Source organism: Acinonyx jubatus, chromosome F2 (genome assembly GCF_027475565.1).
Source record: "Acinonyx jubatus isolate Ajub_Pintada_27869175 chromosome F2, VMU_Ajub_asm_v1.0, whole genome shotgun sequence".
Classification (NCBI taxonomy): Eukaryota; Metazoa; Chordata; class Mammalia; order Carnivora; family Felidae; genus Acinonyx; species Acinonyx jubatus.
In genome coordinates, this window is record NC_069394.1 from 45,823,860 (window position 1) to 45,843,022 (window position 19,163).

General features: G+C 37.7%; 1 long non-coding RNA gene across 1 annotated transcript; it reads right to left on the reverse strand.

The window, feature by feature from the left end:
* Positions 1-7,358: 7,358 nt before the first annotated feature.
* Positions 7,359-15,145, reverse strand: LOC106984788 (uncharacterized). Its single transcript, XR_001431780.3, has 4 exons — positions 15,041-15,145; positions 13,848-13,952; positions 12,439-12,612; positions 7,359-8,537 (listed from the first exon to the last, which is right to left on the reverse strand). It is a non-coding gene; the product is annotated as an uncharacterized LOC106984788 (long non-coding RNA).
* Between the last annotated feature and the right edge of the window lie 4,018 nt (positions 15,146-19,163).

The window sequence follows — 19,163 nt, forward strand, 5'->3', positions numbered from 1 at the left end:
CTGCATCCCAGGTATAAATGCCACTTGGTTGTGATGAATAATTTTTTTAATGTATTGTTGGATCCAGTTGGCTAATGTCTTGTTGAGGATTTTTGCATCCATGTTCATCAGAGAAATTGTCTATATTTCTCCTTTTTAGTGGGGTCTTTGTCTGGTTTTGGACTCATGGTAATGCTGGCTTCATAGAAAGAGTTTGGAAGTTTTCCTTCCATTTCTATTTTTTGGAATAGCTTCAAGAGAATAGGTGCTAACTCTTCTTAAATGTTTGGTAGAATTCCCCTGGAGAGCCATCTGGCCCTGGACTCTTGATTTTTGGGAGATTTTTGATTACTAATTCAATTTTTTACTGGTTATGAGTCTGTTAAAAATTTCTATTTCTTCCTGCTTCAGTTTTGGTAGTTTATATATTTCTGGGAATTTGTCCATTTCTTCCAGAATACCCATTTTATTGGTGTATAATTGCTCACAATATTCTCTTATTATTGTTTTTATTTCTGCTGTGTTGGTTGTGATCTCTCCTCTTCACTCTTGATTTTGTTTATTTGGGTCCTTTCCTTTTTCTTTTTGATTAAACTGACTAGTGGTTTATCTATTTTGTTAATTCTTTCAAAGAACCAGCTTCTGGTTTCATTGATCTGTTCTCCTGTTTTTTTTTTTTTTTGTTTGTTTGTTTTGTTTTGTTTTTGGTTTCAATAGCATTAATTTCTGCTCTAATCTTTATTATTTCCTGTTTTCTGCTGGTTTTGGGTTTTATTTGATGCTCTTTTTCTAGCTCTTTGAGGTGTAAGGTTAGGTTGTGTATCTGAGACCTTTCTTCCTTCTTTAGGAAGGCCTAGATTCCTATATACTTCCCTCTTATGACCGCCTTTGCTGTGTCCCAGAGGTTTTGGGGTGTGGTGTTTTCATTTTCATTGGCGTCCGTGTACTTTTTAATTTCCTCTTTAGCTTCTTGGTTAGCCCATTCATTCTTTAGTAGGATGTTCTTTAGTCTCCAAGTATTTGTTACCTTTCTAAATTTTTTCATGTGGTTGATTTCAAGTTTCATAGCGTTGTGGTCTGAAAATATGTACGGTATGATCTTGATCTTTTTGTACTTGTTGAGGGCTGATTTGTGTCCCAGTATGTGGTCTATTCTGGAGAATGTTTCATGCGCACTGAAGAAGAATGTATATTCTGCTGCTTTAGGTTGAAATGTTCTGAATATACCTGTGAAGTCCATCTGGTCCAACATGTCATTCAAAGCCACTGTTTCCTTGTTGATCTTCTGCTTAGATGATCTGTCCATTGTTGTAAGTGGGGGTATGGAAGTCCCTACTATTATGGTATTATTATTAATGAGTTTATGTTTGTGATTCATTGATTTACGTATTTTTTTGCTCCACATTTGGAGCATAAATGTTTACAATTGTTAGGTCTTCTTGGTGGATAAACCCCTTAATTATGACATAATGCCCTTCTTCATCCATTGTTACAGTCTTTATTTTAAAGTCTAGATTGTCTGATGTAAGTATGGCTACTCCAGCTATCTTTTGTCGACAATTAGCATGATAGATGGTTCTCCATCCTCTTACTTTCAACCTGAAGGTGTCTTTAGGTCTAAAGTGGGTCTCTTGTAAACAGCATATAGATGGATCTTGTTTTCTTATCCATTCTGTTACCCTTTGTCTTTTGATAGGAGCATTTAGTCCATTGACATTTAGAGTGAGTACTGAAAGATATAAATTTATTGCCATTATGTTGCTTGTAGAGTTGGAGTTTCTGGTGGTGTTCTCTGGTCCTTTCTAATCTTTGTTGCTTTTAGTACTTATGTATGTATGTGTGTGTGTGTGTATGTATGTATGTATGTATGTATTCTTTTCTCCCCTCAGAACGTCCCCCTTAAAATTTCTTACAGAGCTGGCTTAGTGGTTATGAACTCCTTTAATTTTTGTTTGTTTGGGGAACTTTTAATGTCTCCTTCTATTTTGAATGACAGCCTTGCTGGATAAAGAATTCTTGGCTGCATACTTTTCTAATTCAGCACATGGAATATATCCTGCCTCTCCTTCCTGGCCTGTCAAGTTTCTGTGGATAGGTCGGCTGAAACCTGATCTGTCTTCCCTTGTAGGTTAAGGACTTTTTTTCCCTTGCTGCTTTCATGATTCTCTCCTTGCCTGAGTATTTTGTGAATTTGACTATGATATGCCTTGTTGATGGTCGATTTTTGTTGAATTCTTATGGGAGTCCTCTCTACTTCCTGGATTTTGATGTCTGTGTCTTTCCCCAGGTTAGGAAAGTTTTCTGCTATGATTTGTTCACGTAACACTTCTACCCCTTTTGCTCTCTCTTCATCTTCTGGGACCCCTATGAATCTGATGTTGTTCCTTTTTAATGAGTCACTGATTTCTCTAATTCTTAAATCGTACTCTTTTGCCTTAGTCTCCCTCTTTTTTTCTGCTTCATTTTTCTCCATAAGTTTGTCCTCTATATCACTGATTTGCTGTTGTGTCTCATCCATTTTTGCCACTGTGGCATCCATTCGAAATTGCAGCTCAGTTATAGCATTTTTTAAATTTCATCCGGCCTAGCTTTTACTTCTTTTTTCTCTACAGAGAGGGATTCTAATCTATTTCTGACTCCAGCTAGTGTTCTATTATCGTGATTCTAAATCTGGTTCAGACATCTTACTTGTATCTGTATTGGTTAAGTCCCTGGCTGTTGTTTCTTCCTACTCTTTCTTTCGAGGTGAATTCCTTCGTTTTGTCATTTTTAAAAAAAATTTTTTTTAATGTTTATTTATTTTTGGAGAGAGACACAGAGTGTGAGTGGGGGAGGGGCAGAGAGAGAGGGAGACACAGAATCGGAAGCAGGCTCCCGATGCGGGGCTGAAACCCATGAACTGTGAGATCATGATCTGGGCCAAAGTCGGACACTCAACCGACTGAGCCACCCAGGCGCCCCTCGTTTTGTCATTTTGAAGGAAGAAAAGGAATTAGTAAGGTAAAAAAATTTTAAAAAATTAAAATTAAAAAAATTAAAATTAAAAAATTTTAAAAAACATACACACACACACAAATCAAATAAATGATGTTAGATCTTAGGTGTGTTTTGGTCTGGGTGTTGAAAGGGGCTTGATAGATTAGAGAAAACGGGGGGGGGGAAGGAAACCGTTTGAAAATTTGAAAAAATGAGTACAAGTACACTGAAATAGAATAAAATGAAATTATGGAAGTCAAATAGAATTTGAAAAATTTACAAAAAAGTAAAAAAAATATAGTTGAAAGGAATTTTTAAAATATTTTAATAAAAGTTGAAAATAAAAATAAATATTTTCTTTCTGTATTCAAGAAAAAGAAAACGGAAAAGAGAAAAAAAAGAAAATTGAATAGATGGACCAGCGAACAGACTGAAATATGATTGAAATTACTGTTTTCCCCTAGAAGTCAAACTATGAAGTACTTTATAGTCCGTAAACTCAGCAGGCAGAAACTTGTGTTCCTGAGGAGCGAAGTTGGTTCAGTTGGGCGGGGCTTAGTGTAATGGCTCCATTCTCCACTAGATGGCACTGCTTAGCTTACTGGGGTGGATTGTTGTGGCACTCGTATGTGCATATGCGCATGTGTGGGAGTGGTGAAAATGGTGTCACCCAGCTACCCAGTCTCTAGTATCGGAGTTCTGTTTTCCCCAATTAGCAATCACGCACCTGTCCTTTGTCTCTGGCTTCCATCCACTTCCTGCTTTCACACTGTCTGTGATCCAGCCCCAGGCAGCATCTCCTTCCTGAGTTTTATCTCAGATGCGGCTGTTTTTCCCGACCCCTTACTTCTGAGGGACTGTGGCTTTGACCCATTCTGCCCCTCTGCCGGAGGGTCTCACCGAGCAATGCCTGGGTGCTGGCTGCACCCAGGAATGTTTGCAGGACTGTGCTGCTGCCAATGCCCAGAGACTGCGGCTGGGTTCCAGTCAACCCCAGAAAAAGTTCAAGCGATCATGTAGCAGCAGTGTTTCAGGGATTATGGAAAATCACAACACACATCTGGCACTAGGTTTCACCCTTTAGGACCTTGTTCCAGCACCAGCAAATGTGGTTGTTTTCCTGGGTCCACTGGGGCCTTTGCCTGTGGGAGAGCCACACAGCCTCTACCAGGTGTCCTCCCAGCAGGGGAACTGGCTCTCCCCGTGTGGCCCAAAGACCTCCGGACTTCACTTTGCTCCTGAGGATTCACCCTTCTCACCAGACCACCACCAGGTTCGAGCTGTGCTGTTTCAGACTCTGTGCTCCCCCGTTTATAGTGTCTTAATGGAATTTAAACCCTTTCCTTTCTCCTTTCTCCCTTTTTAGTTCAGTCCCTGTGCCTGTTTCTACTTTACCACTTTCTCTCCAGCTGCTTTTGGGGGGGTGTTTTTCCTGTATTCTCCCCCCACCACTTCCCCCTCCATCCTCTGTCCACAAGCAAAAACAGCTCCCTGCCCTGCAGAGCTTCTCTTTCCCCCAGTTCACCTCTCCATGCCATGTACCTGCTGAGTTCTTTGGTTCATGTTGTGCAGATTGTTGTGTTAATCCTCAGATCAGTTTTCTAAGTGAGCATGAAGGTTTAGTGTTGATCTGGCTGTATTTCATGGATGCAAGATGCAAAAAATACAATTCCATGCTGCTCCACCATCTTGGCTCCTCCCGACCTTCTCTTTTTCTAATGTAATCTCAGATATAATCCTCACTCCTGAACATCACTGAAAAGTACCAGGGAAATGTCTCTCTCCTTGCTTCCTGGTGACACCTTTGAGCAACTGTTCTCCTGCCATCGTTTAACAACCTCTCTTTAGTCTATGTCACTTCCAGATCTCAGTCAGCCATGGCCTGGAGTAAAAGAGGTGAGCATAAGGACACAGGATAACCCACCATATTTCTCCTTTCATAGAGACACTCAGCCTCAATCAACTGTATCTGTTGTTTCCACACCTCCCAGTGGGGCTTTCTCTGTCTTCCTGATCCACTTGGACAAGCCAAGGCATCATCTCATATGATGTCTTCATATGAGAGTCCAAAGCAGGCTTTTTTTTTTATTTCTAGAGGATAAATTCAGACTTATGAATTCTTGTAAAATGCAGTATTTCCTAATCTTTAATGGTAGAAATTTTAGGCAACTTTGAAGAGTAAAACCAGTGAATTAAGGTTAAAGTGCCCATGGTCACATCACTGGACAAAGATAGGCCTAGAATTCAGACTCTAATTCTAGCGCTCATTCCTCTAAACCAGAATACCTTGATGTGGAACCTAACTGAAGACCATGACATAGCTTCAGTTTACTTAGAGAACGAAATGTGACAAAGCATATGTCATTTGTTTCTGTTTAAATGTTCAAGTTCCTCATCTTTTTTTTAAAGTTTATTTACTTTTGAGAGAGAGAGAGAGACAGAGCGTGAGCAGGGGAGGGCCAAGAGAGAGGGAGACATAGAATCCGAAGCAGGCTCCAGGCTCTGAGCTGTCAGCACAGAGCCTGACCTGGGGCTTGAACCCATGAACCATGAGATCATGACCTAAGCTGAAGTTGGATGCACAACTGACTGAGCCACCCAGGTGCCCCTCAACTTCCTCATCTTAAAGAATTTGTTGCATAACAGCTAACACTCAGGTTGGATGTTTCAGGAAGATTGTTTAGAATGTTTTTTAAAAAATGTGCTGGAGATTTTCATAGAAATTTCTACTTTTCCTGATAGCTTTTATTTCCTCATCTTTCTCTTTCTTCTCACATACACATGCAAGTTTTTCTCTTCCTACTGTTTGCACAGAAACAGGATATGTTGAGAACAAGTTAAAAGAGGTACCTATGTGGAAAGGTTCACAGTTGACACAAATCAAGAATAGATCAGTGAAGTGGAAACCAGTGGAACAATGTTATTATTGTTTATATTCAGGCAACATTGGCAAAAATACCCCGCGCACTGTGACATGAAACTGAGCTTCTAAATAAGTGATAACTACTTTAGTGTAGAGCTTTACTTTTGTTAACTTGTTTACTTTATGATTGTAATGCTACTTAGTAATTTTCTGTTAATGAACTTCCTAAGATCATTAGTGTATAGTCTTAAAATTAGGCATGCATCCTTGTTTCAATAAGAGCTTGCAATGCACAGGAGCCAGCTGTCACATTTTCAGTTTGAATATAAGAATTATCCTACACGCCCCTACTGAATCAGTATTGACATATATAAACAAGACTAATAGGAGATATAAAAATAATAAATGATTAGCCCTGTGAATAGGCATGTGGAATTACTTATTGCTTTTCCCTGTTCTGTTTGTTAATGTTTATTTATTAAACAGAGAGATAGACAGACAGACAGAGTGAGAGTGGGGGGAGGGACAGAGAGAAGAGGAAGACAAAGAATCCGAAGCAGGTTCAAGGCTCTAAGCTGTCAGCACAGAGCCAAACACAGGGCTCAAACCTACCAGCCGTGAGATCATGACCTGAGCGCAAGTCCGACGCTTAACTGACCTGAGATGAAACAGGATGCTTAACCTACTAAGCCACCCAGGCGCCCCTCCCTGTTCTGGTTGTTAACCAGAGTTTGATTACCTGTAATAAACACAAGCAAAATGTATATTGTTTCATGGGATAAAAAAAAAAGAAAAGAAAAGAAAAAAAAGGAATGTTTCAGGCACAATATCCTGAGTTAACTCTCACAATACTTCTTAGAAAAAATGATCATCCCCATTTCTAGTAATGAATAAGGTCATTCCCGGGAGGAGAAGCAAGTGGTGGAAAGAAGATTCACACTCATCATCCTTACACCACACTACAGGCTTTTTCTGCAATGCTTGCTTCCTTCCCTCCTTTTCAAAGTTGTGTGTCCTTCCTCACAACACTTCTCATTTCCAATTCTGAGGCAAAGCATTTATACAAATACACTGACAGACACTTGCTTACTCATGATGGGTTATTTCCACTGTCCTCTTTTGAGTATTCCCAAAACTGAGGGGAAAAGGCTGCTTCCGATCAGCCTTTTCTAGTGTTACATATCCTTTCCTCTCCCTCTAATCTGAAGGAACGCCACAAACATATATATAGCACTGAAAGTCATTCTTTTCTTTCTTCAACTATGTTTCTCCTTTCTCCTTCCCATTTTCTATTCTGGCACTGGAGAAGCACTGGAAAGCACATCCTTACAGACATGCTCTTTTTTTTTAGGGACCCTATTTTTTAAAACAATTAATTGCAAAAATACATGATGTAAAATTCTTAAGCATTCTCAAGTGTATAGTACCTTTACTATATTTACATTGTAACAGATCTCTAGAGGTCTTCTCTCCCGAAGCTGACACCCTATATCCATTGAATAACTCCTCATTTTACTCTCCTTCCACCCCAGTCCCTGGCAACTACCCTCCTACTTTCTGTTTCCATAATTTTGAGCATCCTAGACATCTCATATTTGTGACTGGCTTATTTCACTTAGCGTGGTGTCCTCGAGGTTCATCCATGTTGTGGCATGTAATAGAATTTCCTAATTTCTAAAGGCTGAATAGTATTTGATTATTTATATTTACTACATTTTCTTTATTCATCTATCACTGGACATTTGGCTCCTTCCACCTCTTGGCTATTGTGAATAATGCTGCAATGAACATGGGTGTATAAATATTTTTTTGGGATCCTGCTTTAAGTTCTTTTAGATATATACCCACAGGTGGGATTGCTGGATCATATGGCCATTCTAACATTTAGTTTTTTGAGAACCTTCCCTACTAGGTTCTACATATTTGCCAAAACTTGTTATTTTCTATTTTTTTTATATAGTGGTCATCCTAATGTGTCATTGGGATTCTGTTTTCCATTTCTGTAATGATTAGTAAGTATGCACTATTTTTTTAATTTAAAATGTTTTGGTTTTATAATTGAGAACATACTATGTGCTAGGTACTGTGTTAAGTGCTTTGTATGCAATAGCTTATTACTTTTAACAACCATCCTGTGGCCTAGTGGTATTATCCTTACTTTGTGTTTGAAGAAACTGAGAATCAGAGTTTGAGTAGTTTTCCTAAGGACAGAGAACTGCTACATGGTGAAATCAGAATTCAAAACCAGTTTTGATACCAAAGCTCACATTTCTAACAGTTGAGTTATCTCCCTGCTTTTTGCTTTAGCCATTAATTCGCTAAGCCAATTTTTGGTGATGTATACAGTTCTATACAAAGGAAAGGGAGAGTAATATTTGTTAAGTGCCTGGCTTGTGCCAGAAACTGCTAAATGCTCACAGATACGTAGGTGTGAGTGTGTTTTGGAGTGGGGTGAAAGAGGGAAGTCCTTGTATTTTACACACACAAGCTTTTATTCCATTTACATGGTTGGCATTGCAAGTCACAGAGTGCAGTGGAAACAAAGTTGAGTTTGTTTTTTTACCATAGTCTTTGTAAATTTGAAGGTCATTTTTGCTGATAAATATACTCTTAAGAAATATGCAGGAATTCCAGATAAATTCCAATTCCAATTAAGGAGTTGACTGTATCTCATAGAGAGGGTACACAAGCAATAAACTACTGGAAAGAAGAGTCTTAGCTAGGATAAAAGGAAACAAAAATAAATGAGTACGTAAACTAGGAACTACCAGTTAGTTTATTCTCTTGAGCACTTGCTCTGCTGCACCAGCTCTATTTTCCCCATGTAGAGTGCCTACAACTGCTTCCATATTGTCTCCCCTGTTCTACTTCACCTCATGGTAGAAACAAAAACAGTGGGTCAAGAGGTATTTTAGTTTTGCTAACACAGTGACAAATTCAGAACTGATGGGACATTTAAGATGACCCTAAACCCAGGAAAATTGAGTCACGTGAATACATGACTCTTGACTGCCTATGGTAACCCCCTAATACTGACATCTTTAGCCCAAACTTCATTTGGTCATGAAAAGCATGAAGAGAATGGGAAGCTAAAATCATTTCATCTGTGCCTTACATTTAAAAAGCATATTAACCTCTTATCTGGATTGAAATAGTTTGGGATATATTACTGCAATATTTCAAATTCATAATACCAATTATAAACAAAAACATCTTTAGGTAAGAGTATAAATCTCCCAATAAACTTACAAAAGAGGTGATAAAAATGGCTGCTGGTATTTATAATATTCGTCAAGTGCTGCTAATGTTATAGAAACCAATAAGCTAGCTAGTTTTTGTAGTTAAATATGATATTGCCACAGCCTTACCCCTAAAACGCAGGGACAGTGTAAGTGCGGTAATGTATTTTGTGTCACAGCCTTCAGTGTAAATCATGAGCCAGACACAGCACGCCATATTATCTCAACTTTTGTAAATTTTATAGATTTAGAATTGCTGAATTGAAATGAAACTACCAAGTAAAATTAAATGCTGTTCATAGATATCCTATACCACTGTTGGGAATCACAGCCATCTGCGAAAATTATACCCAGATTTATTGCTCCAACCCATTGCATCTGTGCTCTTTAGCAATGTTCTTTCACTCTTTTTGCTTTCTTTTCCTCTTATTTGTGATTTATTATCTCCTTCTTTCATCTCTATTAACAGTTCAACATCTCTTAATTATACCTGAATGAGGCTTCAATATATGCTCTTCTGAAGAAAAAATGGCTTATGACAGTAAATGAGAAAACAATTCAAGAAAACAAATGAAAGCCATAACTTTGCTATGTTATTAGTACTTTATTTCATATTGCTTAGTCTTAGTTCTTAATTTTTATGTATTATTCACCAGGAAGTTTGAATAGTTAGGCTTGCAAAGCACCCCATAACACAGTCGCAGGTTCTGTTAATTATTTTGGTGTTGAGATATAAAAGTTAAGTCTACAATGTAATGTATATTTCACAATTTCTCAGAGTCCATGGCTTTCACATGAATATTTTTAATGAGGCAGTTCAATAAAATTTTTATAAATGAATTTTAGTTAACAAAAAATTGTCCCTGTGAAATAGAATTGCTCTATTGGTATTTCTTTATTTATTTATTAAAAAAAATTTTTTTTAACATTTATTCATTTTTGAGAGACAGAGTGAGACAGAGCATGAGCAGGGGAAGGGAGAGAGAGAGGGAGACACAGATTCTGAAGCAGGATTCAGGTTCTGAGCTGTCAGCAAAGAGCCCAACATGGAGCTCGAACCCATGAACTATGAGATCATGACCTGAGCTGAAGTCAGACACTTAACCCGCTGAGACACCCAGGTGCCCTGGTATTTCTTAGTTTATAAATGAGAAAACAGTAGCTTAGTAAGGTTAATGGAGATACCCAAGTCATATGGGTCATAAGTAACTACATGTAATTTGGATGTATAAATATGGATGTCATATTCAAAAATCTGTGTTTGACCCAACATATCATACTACTAATGCTATCTTATATTATGTTATTTTCACTTAAATATTTTGTCATGTAAGTATTTCTATCATTTATATGGCTATTATTTTTATTATTCATATAATTCCCCACCAAGTTGATCGATATTTTCTCTGGTTTGTTTTTGCTCTTGCAAATAAAGATATAGTTGACATTGTCACACATATGCTTTCATTTCTGTTAAATTTTATCTTTAGAATAAATTCCTAGCTATATCCATGTTGAGTAAAGAACGGTGTCTTCAAAAGTTGTCTATGCTTCTCATAGGTTATTTTATTTAAAAATTTTAACAAGAAATAGGGCGCCTGGGTGACTCAGTCGGTTAAGCATCTGACCTCGGCTCAGGTCATGATCTCATGGTTTGTGGGTTCGAGGCCTGCATAGGGTTCTGTGCTGACAGCTCAGAGCCTGGAGCCTACTTTAGATTCTGTGTCTGTCTCTCTCTGCCCCTACCCTGTTGATGGCCTGTCTCTCTTTGCTTCTCAAAAGCAAATAACGTTTAAAAAAATAAATAAATAATAAAAAATTTAAAAAGAAACTATATAAATAATGCGTTATACTAGTTAAAAAATTATCAAGAAATGTACTAAGACATTTCCAGATAGTGTATATGTTGCTCATTCTGATTGGCCTTGGTCTTTCAGACTGTGTTTTCCTTACATTCATTAATACTATAATGGAGAGCCTGGCATAGAACCAGTAGCAGAAGGAATGATGAGAGTTGAAAGATGTCTTCCACCAGAAGATTCATCATGGCTACCATGCTCTACCAACGTAATGAATGTATGATATTTGAGTTCATTGGTTTATATTTCCAGGATTTCACAATGAATATATTCACAATGAATATAGTAATGCTTGCTATATTAAGATCCTTTCTTAAGAACCTTTTATAACATAGTTCCTCATGGATTATTATTTATCTCTTATCAACTCGGCCTTTAAGTTTTCTACTCTAGAAAACCCTACCCAGAAAATCTCTTTAAAATAATCTCATTTCTCCTGATTATGAACACTCATCAGCTTACTCATCCTCATGACAGTGATTCATTCCTTTATCCAACAGATGATTGCCAAGTTCTCTAGATACTGAGAACAGAGCAGTATCTAAGAGACAGATTAAGATCTTTGTTTCCACAGAGCTTACAGTATTGTTGGAGAAAGCAGATAATACAAAGCAAATAGTCATTTTCGGTTTAATCAGTACTATGAGGTTATATGTAAGATAGGGATATTGGACAAAGATAGTCATGTGGTGGGTTGGGGATAGATGGCTTCTATCTTAGAGTGCTAATGAAAGACTTCTCAAAGCCTTTGAACTAAGACCTGAAAGCTGAGGAATAAGGGGGCCAGGAAACAATAAATGCAAATGCCCAGGAGAAGCAAAGGTTTGTCCTGTAAAATAGAAAGAAAGCCAGAGGGACTGGAGTGTAGTCGATGTGGCAGGAGATGAGCTTGAAGAAATTCTCAGGGCTGATCATATTGGGCACTGTGGGTCATGCTAAGGAATTTGGATTTTTACTTTGTTTGTAAGGAGAACCTCCCTTTGGAGGTTATCGAATAGGAGAATGGAATGATGTGCTAAAAGATCATCTGGCTGCTGTATGTCTTGTCCCAGGTCAATCACTTACCCATCTGGCGATGACATCTAGTATCTAGCACATAGGAAACACTGAACAACTAAGTACAAATTATCCGTTTTATGTTCAATATCTTCTCCAATATAATCTCTCTTTTTTGACTATCCCTTTTTTTCCTGTTTCCCTGACTACAGGGAAATTTCCAATTCATGACAACTCAGCGAAAGCATTACTTACTCTTCCTGGGAGCCTTCCTATCTTTAGAATCTACATCTTGTTTACCCCTGCTCAGTCTTTGGCCCAGGGTCTTAGTTCCCTCATAGAATAAGACGCTTTAAGATGCTGTTCTCTCTCGGGACTCGGCAAGACATAGGCCCTTGCATTCCTTATTTTATAGCTGGGCGGAGAGCTGAATATTCTCCAGTAAATGTATATAGAAAATGAGTGGGACAAGTGAGGAATTCTTGACAATAACAGTTTCTGTAAGATGTACATTGGATTCACTTACTTTGGAGAGAAGAGCAGGGACCAGTGTGAATCATTCCACAGGGATCATGCTTAAACCAAAGGGAAGGTGCCCTTCCTTTGGGCCCACATAAAGGAGCCTGAAAACTGGGTGTGAAGAATGAGAGGCTTTGGCTGCCATCAGTTAGATGCTCTGCAAACATAGCAATTGGCATTTCTATTGTAAATATTCAGGGCAAGAAAAAGAAAGAAATTCAGATGGCACACATAATGAGGTACTTTTTTTTTTTTTTTTCTGATTACTCCAGAAAAATCAAAGGCCACACAGGAACCAGATAGTAGAACTGGAAATCCCCTTGTACTTCTCATTTTGTTTAGTTGCTTATTACGAGTAAGGAAAAGGATGAGAAAAGAGCAGATAGGACTAAGTGCTGCCACTGAGGTTTTGTGCAACCACTAAATAACACAACCGAGAGAAAATGAAAATGGGAGCCAAATCCTGTCTTTCACTGGATGGAAGCAGAACTCAGCCATTAATAGCAAGGGGAGGCATGGTGAGGTGGAAAAGCCGTAGGGACTGGAGTCAGAAGATGTGAGTCCCAAGCTCTGCTGTTCACTGATATGACCCTGGATAAATCCGTTAGGTCACATTGAATGAGCTGGTTTACTCAACTCATAATGGTACTATCATTAGCAACAATTTCGCAGGTTTGTTAAAACAAATGAAACAAGATTAGCAAAACGGATTTGTTATTATCATTTCAATAAAAATAGCTGAGACCCAGAGGGTGGTGGGAACTGCTCCGTCTTTACTACACCCCATCCCAAACTAGAAACATTTTCCCCAAATCTCCTTCCAGCACACCTATACTGTAATCTCTCCTCTCTTTACAATTACTTTGTTGAGCAGTTTTCTGATGGCCCATCATGATGCTAGCCAGCTGTAGGGCTAAGGTGGCCAACCAAGGGATCTGATTTTAAGTACACTAGGTGAGCGGGTGTGTATTAGCATTGATTTTTCACAGCCTGTTTTGCTGTGTTCATCAGTTGGCTCTTCTCCCTTTGGATTCATGCACTCAGCACATTTCCACATTTGTACTTTGCTTTGCAATTATCCCTGACAAACAACTATTTGCAGTATGTGATGTTACTAAACACTTTTCATGCAAACCCTGCTTTCCCACATCCCGGAAAAGATTGACTCTTTTTTAGAGTCTATTTAAAATGGGCCGCATTTATGCACTGACTGGTGAAAAAGACAAACATGACCAAACAGAATCTCTAGTTTAGCATTTGAAATCCCTGAAATAGGTTGATGGTAAAAGCAAGACCAAGAGGTGGTCAAAACGCTTGGCTGTTTTTCATTAGTGACATTAAACATAAGCAGTGATTGATTTCCCTTAGCTGAGCTTTGAAAACACAAATAACTTACAGCACATTTGATTTTCTTACCTGGATGCTGTAATGACTGATTGAGTTCAGTTCACTGATACAAGCCATGGCCACTGTAATAGGAATTAGTCCCTGAACATGGCCTTGGACCTTATTACCAAATGTCTGGGGGCAGGGAGGGAATAAGAAAAGAAAGTTATTAGTGAAAAGAAAACTCAATATTGGGAATCTAGTTTATTTTTAGCACTAACCTCAGGATACAGAAATTTGGAATGAAATGGACTCAATACTAATTAAGAGACTGATGATGCCTATGGTTTGCGTCGAGAAGTATCAATGAACTGTAAGTCAGTCAATTAACATGTAAAAGATAAATAATACCTATATCACACATATTTGCAAAAATGTTTCTAGATTGAGTTCCCCTCAACTACCTAACACTGAATTATAAGTTCATACTAGGCCAACACTACTCTCATGTGAAGCCTCCCAATATTTTTCTTCCTTCTTTTTTTCTTGATTTCATAGGAAATTAGAATATCTATTTATAAAAATGTGGCAGTTTGGGAATCAGATCTAGGGGTATATAATCTGGAGTTTTTCCAAAGGTGGAAATAAAAGGTTAGAAAAGAAAAATAGCTAAACAAGACTGTATATTAGGATATTGTGGACACAATCAATTCCTCACACAAGTCTTATCAACCAATTGCCTCATATGAATTTGTTATAAATGCAGTCTTAGTCTTTGGGCAGGAAAGTACATAATTTAACTCAGGCCCTTTGAAAACCATGCAGGTCACCAATACAGTAATGTAAACATGGCTGGAAAAATTCCCATTTCAACTCTGGTGACTACCTTGGCTGTAAGCAGATTTGATGAGGAAATCCTATGCCTGTTTTTGTGGGCCCATTCTAAGTTTCCACAGGGAAACAGAACCACCCCTCCTGATGCTGCCTGGTATGCATAATGTGGTCCTTAGTGGATAATTGTGACATTAATGTGTGTCTCATCCTGATCTGGAGTGAGTGCAACAACAACAATAGAAGAAAGTGAACCTTTATTCCTGTGCCACACTTTGTGGTAAGACATGCATGTATTAGCTCATTTAATTCTCACAGTGCTCCCATGTTATTATTTTCCTCATTTTTTTCCAACAATCAATCTAGCACAGAGAGGTGCAAATTGCCCATATTTTCCTCTTATGAAAAAATTCTCAATGGAAGCAAGGAGCAGTGAATCATTTCAAACTTACCACAGCAACAGCTTCGGGAAAGAAGGCATATGTAAGATGACATTGTAAGCCACATTGGTCAGCAAGTAAAGGACGGTCACAACGGGCATGGATACAGAAACGGACACTGGTAGAGTCCAAAGAAGAAAAACAAAAGGACATTTTACTGTTTGAACATTTGAAAAGAACCCAAGAATATAAGCATTGCATCCAAATGGAAGATTTTCCTGTGGGCAAAGGTGATGACTCTCCTCACAGTTTAGAGCACTTTCTCCAAGACATCTTTTCTCTCACTTTCTCTCACTTTCTCTTTAATCCATTAAGAAACTGTCATCCTGATGAGCACTGGGTGTTGTATGGAAACCAATTTGACAATAAATTTCATATATTGGAAAAAACAAAACAAAACAAAACTGAGAACAAACTGAGGGTTGATGGGGGGTGGGAGGGCCGGGAGGTTGGGTGATGGGTATTGAGGAGGGCACCTGTTGGGATGAGCACTGGGTGTTATATAGAAACCAATTTGACAATAAATTTCATATTAAAAATATAAAAAGAAATAAAGTTATATAATGTAAAAAAAAAAGAAACTGTCATCCTGAAATAAATAAACTGGTATGATCTGTTTTGAAAAAGTCAATTATATTCACTTTCCTACAAGCATATTTATAGCTTCCCATCAGAGAAAATATCTTCCCTTAAACTTTTGCTAGGTGACAAAGGAAGATATGCTGAGGCATTAACAGTGTGGAAGAAAGATTTTGTCCCCCTCAGTCTAAACCCAGTGTCATGCCTGTGAATATGCTGCATAGGTGGCAAAAGGAAATTAAGGTTACAGATGGAATTAAGGGTGCCAGTCAGACTTGAAGAGATCACCTTCTATCATTTGGAAGAGGGGCAGGAGAGGCTGAAATTTACAGAGAGGTTCTCCTTGTCCTTGTTGGCTTTGAACATGGAAGTGGACCATGAGCCAAGAAGTGTAGGCAGCCCTTAGAAGCTGGGAACAACTCTCAGAAGACAATGGCATAAAATGGGGACCTCAGACTTACAACTGCAAGGAACAGAATTCTGGCAATAACCTATATGAGCCAGGAAATGGATTCATTCCTAGAGTCTAAAAAGGAATGCAGCTTTGCCTACACCTAGATTTCAGCCTTGTGAGCTCTGTATCAGGGGTCTTACACACAAACATAATAAAATACACACATATATACCTACGCGGTATATATGAGCGCGGTCATATCCTTTAAAAAGTATGTTGAGGGGCGCCTGAGTGGCTCAGTCAGTTGAGCCTCCAACCTTGATTTTGGCTCAGGTCATGATCTCAGGGCTATGAGATCAAGCCCCACATCAGGCTCCATGCTTTGTACATTTTGGATAATTCTTTGGTTTTGGTTTTCTGCTTTTATACCGAGGCTGATCTCTTTAAAGGCAAGAATGCTTCTTTTCATTTTTTTTCCTCTCCAAGCATTCAAATATATGCTTGTTGAAAAATAATTTTGTGAAGGTTTTGACTTACTTTGAGGTATTGGAGCTTCTTTGGATGGCGCTAATATGCATGGCTTACAAGTACATTAGTAGTAAATAAATGCTATTACCAGAAGGTTTTTAAAAGTAAGTACTTTACAAAAATAGCAAGCTCATAAGAAAAGGTATGTTCATCACACAATGATGTGAATGTTGACTTTAGACCTGTAAGTAGCAATTCTTAATGTTCATTGAATTTTTGGTACTGGCAGGTCCTTAGGAATTTCACCTGAGAGCCACTTGTTTAATGGCTCTGAAAATTGCAAGCTGGTATATTTCAGTACTTTTCTCAAGTGGCTCTGTGCTGCTAGAGTTACATTGGAATCTAAGTTTCCTGACTTGATATTAGAGTACCTTTTCCATAGTCTGTTAGAGCATTTTAAAAATTTTCCTACATATCTAAGATTTTGAAGACTTGCACTCAAGATGGGATGTGGCTCCTCAAGGACAGGGATGTGCCTATTGATCTTTGATTAGCTAAAGCTTAGCACTATGCCTGGGCCAGAGTCAGCATTTGTCAAATGAGAGGTTTCATGAGTGTCTTCCCTGGGTAACCTTGGGAACTCACTTCGTCTTCCCAATTCTCACTTCCTGATCCATAAAATGGGAACAAAACTCACCTTATTTATTCCTAGGTTGCTTTAAAATATATATTTATGTTTCCTTATTAAGAAAATTATTATAGTTTTTCAAAATGGTAACTTTATTATGGCATACATATAATTACCATTTTGAAAAATACATACTTATATACATAGGAAAAAATATATACATTATTTTATTTGATATATTAATAAGTTAATATTTTAAAGATTTATATGTATCAATTATTCATATATTTATATACCTGGATATAGCTAAATACAAACATATAAAAGTGCATTGTTAAATCTTTTACTGCAAATTTTTATATGAATGAACAAAAGGATAAAGGATTACAATCAGAACTTGGGTCTTTTTTTTCTTTTCTGTAAAATGACTAAGTTATTTTATGCCTGAAATAGTAAAAATTCCTTTTGATCCCACACAACTGTTAGTGCTTTCTGACATTCTCTCAAATCATGTTGTCAAAGATTCCTTACTTTAAAAAAATTATTTCTAAAAATATTGTTTCTAATAACCATTGTTGTTTGTTGCTGTGTATTTTGACAATGTTGCCTGTGAATATTTCCTATTCTTAAGTATTTATGACTTATATTTGGTCTTCTTAACAATATTTTTGATTTTGCCTATCCCAAATTCAGACCCTGTAGTCAAAATTAAAAAAAGAAAAACAAAACTATTAAGATGTCTTTTGTGAATAAACAATATTTGGATTTCCTAAAATGGCCATCAGGTAACACAGGTTGGCTTTGATGATTAAATGAGACAATTATGCTGAAAAGCTATCGAGAACTGAAAAGCTAGATAAATTTACTTTTCTCAGAGCTGGAACATTTCATAGTGACTACATGTGAAACTGCATAACGTAACTTGGAGCCTCCTCAACAGTCTAGCTTAGTCTCTGAGAACTATATTGTAGGTTAATATTCATGTAATACAGTAGTTTGTATTCGTTTAACTACTTCATAGGTGTTTTTTGTTTGTTTAATTACATATGCCCAGCTTTTGGTCTTACCTTTAGAAACAAAATAGCCATTCATCAATATAATTAAGATGGACATCAAGATCTTCGCGTACATGAAGATATCCTTCACTCAGCTTTCCTACTTCACACTCATGCAGTGAGTAAATGCTATGGTTCCTATAGAAAGAATGAGTGTAGTGAGTGAAATACAACGTGCTGCTCACATCTGAGGCATGGGCCCTCACAAGAATCAGGGTTCAGGAAGGACTCTCCACAGGATAAAAGTCCATTGTTTAAAAAAACAAAAATCCTACACTTTGCATTTACATGGTAGTTTTCAAACTTTATCTACTTTTATTTTCCTATCTATCTACAACCCATGGTGAAAGTGGCTTGATGAGTTCGGAAAATGATCCTGAAGTAGAACTTGGTCACAGCGCCTCCCTGCATCTCACCAGGCTTCTCTTCTGCATATGTGGGAAAAGTGGAGTTCACCTGTTGCACCCCTTGGGGAGGACATTCCCACAGAAGACCTCTCTTGTTTGCCTGTCCTCAGACCTTTGCTTGGCTGTTTTCTACAGATGGCATCCTCTACTGTACACGCCCTTGTGTTTGCCAAAATCCAGTGTTGCAAAGTCTATCTTGATAGTGACCTTCTTTAAGAAACTTCTCCTGACCCCCAGTGCAAATGTGATCTCCCTCACTTTTGAAATTTTACAGCACTTGTTTATACTTTTCTGATGGAATGTCATTTTCGCTTATGCTGTTCTTTATATGTCTTATGCTATCACTAGGATATATATGCTAATTGTGGAAGACCCTATTTCTATGTCCCCACAGTTTCTAATGTGTAGAAGGTTCATAACTGAATAGAAGGGAACAGAATTAAACTATCAGTCCAGGTTCATGAACTGTTAGTGGGTGATGAACCTGGAGTTACCAGTTATTTTTCATAAAATTTGTAAAATCAATATGAAATAAATGAATGTAACTTTCAGGGAGATGAAGGCCCCAACTTAAAAAATCTAGTATTATCAGAAATACAAATGA